General features: G+C 38.5%; 1 non-coding gene across 1 annotated transcript; it reads left to right on the top strand.

Annotated features, from left to right (window-relative positions):
* The first annotated feature begins 787 nt into the window (after nucleotides 1-787).
* LOC128776804 (U6 spliceosomal RNA) lies at nucleotides 788-895 on the top strand. The gene has a single exon (XR_008421968.1). It is a non-coding gene; the product is annotated as a U6 spliceosomal RNA (small nuclear RNA).
* The last annotated feature ends 2,246 nt before the right edge of the window (nucleotides 896-3,141 follow it).

Raw genomic sequence — 3,141 nt, 5'->3', positions numbered from 1 at the left:
TGCTAAAGACAAAGATAGTTAACTAGTAATTGCCTTGGGAAAATGAGACACAGAGAGCATTTTCTCTTTTCAGATAATGCTGAGCATCTTTCCAGAGAAGAATAAGTCTTACAAGAGGGAAAAGCATGGAAGAGACTTGTTTTTAAGGAATCCAAACACCAACTGTCAGCCTCAAAGGAAAATAATATGCAAGACAGAAATAAAAATGAATGATGACTTAATTATGGCATTATTAGAAAGGGCACTGAGAATTTTAACTATTCCACTTATAAATTGTTCTGCTTTCCAGAATCAAGGCACAATCTATGGCCAAAGATGGATCTTGCAAGAATTCGGGTCAACTTTATGTTTCTGAAATTTTAAAATATTTTTCTAATTTAGCCATAAGTAATTTCCATAAATACATTTTGATATCAGTGACATCCTCTACCTTATCCATTGCCTACTGAGCTTATCTGACCTGACAATACCCACCCTACCTCTTCCAGGACCAATATCTTCCAAAGAATCTTCTGTGGGTTCCATTAAAGTTTCAAGATGTATCTCAGAAAAAAGATTCTCAGAAAAAATGATTCCATGTGAAGTTAAAGTCAAGACGTATAGAGTGAAACAAAGCTACATGCACATCTTCTTTAGAGATTTTAGCAAAATGAGCTCCATTTCCCACGTCCATCTGAGCAAAGAACACCTCTGTGTATCAAGAAAGAGATTCTAGTGTTCCTTAAAACATAACCTGGGAACAAAACCCGAGGCGCTCTAATCAAGCTGCAATATCAAACCACAATTCATGCTGGCTTCAGCAACACAAGTATTAAAATTGGAATGACAAAGAAAAGATTAGCATGGCACCTGCACAAGGAAAACACACAACACACAACTCATGGCATCCCTGTGTGGGACCAAAAATTATTTCTCCTTTCGTATTGCAAAAATGTTCCATGGGATCTGAATTGTGGTACCACTTGCCACTTAAGGTGCACGGCTTTGTGCTCTTATAACTTTCAGAAGCAGAGAGTGCTTTTCCTTTTTCCCCTTCTAATCTGCCTCAACACCTGGATCCTACAAAATGATTATCTAGTCTAGTTTTGTAGCCCAGAGTAAGCACCAGGGAATTTACCCTCAATATTGTCACCCTTTTTATTTTTTTGTCTTTTATATTATGTATCTTTTACTAGTTATAAAAAACAAATTCATGTTCATTGTGGAAATTTAACCAAAATATAAGAAAATTAAAATCATGTGTTTTGATATTGTATAAAAGTATCTTAAAGTGGATGTTTAGTTATAAATACATAAGAATAAGAACATCATAAAACAAAAAAGCAGGAGGAAAGTTAGTATAGGAATTTGCCTTACCAGATATCAAAATATACTAAAAATTCACTTTAATATGGTCAGTGTGATAATGCATAGGAACAGACAAAGAGATTATGAGAACCAAACAGAAAATCCAAAAATAGATCCAAGAAAATATAATAACTTAACATGTGACAAAGGGGTATTTGAATTCAGTGATGAAAGGTGATATATTTTACTTTTTAAAATGTTTATTTTTTGAGAGACAGAGTGCGAGCCAGGGACGGGCAGAGAGAGAGGGAGATAAAGAATCTGAAGCAGGCTCCAGGCTCTGAGCTGTCAGCACAGAGCCTGATATGGGGCTCAAACCCACGAATTATAAATTCATGACCTGAGCCGAAGTCAGACGTTTAACCTCCTGAGCCACCCACGCGCCCCAAGGTGATATATATTTTAAAAGGATACATGGACAATAGGTATACCTTAAAAAGAAAACAAAATTATATCCCTTTCTCACACCATGTACAAAAATAAATTACAAATGGATTATACACTTAAATTTATTTTTTAATGAAAAAATAAAACCCTTTGTAGAAAACCTAGAATATTACGTGTTAAAAATCTAAAGAAAAGAAGACATTCTTTTTTATTTAATTTATTTTTTTCGAGAGAGAGCATGACCAGGGTAGGGGCAGAGAGAGAGAGAGAGAGAGAGAGAGAGAGAGAGAATCCCAAGCATGCTCCTTGCTGTAAGCTCAGAGCCTGGCGCAGAACTCGAACTTAACCGGGAGATCATGACCTGAACCGAAACCAAGACTCAGACGTTTAACCAACTTGAGCCACCCAGGTGCCCCTTAACAATTAATTTTTTCAAAAGAAGCATGGATCTCACTAGCAATGAGAAAAACCTGGATCAACTAAAAAATTCTAACTTTTCCTGACCCCAGTAGAGAAGTGTGAGTGACCAGAGATGGACAGGACCCTCCCAGGAGAGACAAAATGGACAGACTGACTTGCTTGTGACAGAGCACAGGGAGAGGAGCTGGCTATTCAAGCTTCTCCTGTGGGTTCATGTGGAGGCTCTTTTGAACCAAACCTCATTAGGTGTTCATAAGAAATACTGGTGACAGGATGGGGGAATAGAATGACCCTCCCCCACACACCTGCTTTGTAGTGCAGATATGCAGGAGGGGATTTGTAGTCTGTAGAAAAGGCCCAGAGCCTCACCAGGCCTAATCCCCTGCCACAGACAATTTTCTCATTTCAAACCAAAGCCTTAAACTTCTAAAAAGGCCTTTAAAACGCTGTTACCTGCAGGGTACACATCAAGACCCATAGTAGCTGGTGAAAGGATATAAGGAAAAACAAAACAATTCCACTGTTCTTAGAAAAACAGAAAAAATTACCTGGGGTCCTAGATTCATTACTAATGCCATTAAAGGTTACTTCCACTGAAGAGTAAGTCAGAAAATCCCTTCTATGCAAGATTTTCCACAGATACAGAGAAGGCTTTGGTTGCCATGGAGAGGAGACACAAGAGGACCAAGAAAGCCCCACCCTAAGACACACTAGGCCAGCCTATGGGGCTGGAGCAGAACCACCATGATTAGCCTGGAAAAGTACTGAATTGCAAGAACCATAGTCTAGCAGTAGGGGATAGGGGAGAACTTAGAGACAGACCTTCCTCTGAGCAAGTGCAAGCCTATGTAGGATAGAAGGTAAGAGTAGAAAACAAACACCTAGAAAAGTCCTCTGGCACCACAGCTACTGCCCCAAACCCAAGGCAACAATAAATAAACACTTGAGGATTTTCTTTTTGGTAACAGCTTTATTGACATATAACTC

Source organism: Panthera pardus, unplaced genomic scaffold, assembly GCF_024362965.1.
Source record: "Panthera pardus isolate Hobbes unplaced genomic scaffold, ASM2436296v1 HiC_scaffold_13, whole genome shotgun sequence".
NCBI lineage: Eukaryota > Metazoa > Chordata > Mammalia > Carnivora > Felidae > Panthera > Panthera pardus.
The sequence above is the reverse complement of the archived record's forward strand: the minus strand, read 5'-3'. Positions and strand labels throughout refer to the sequence as shown.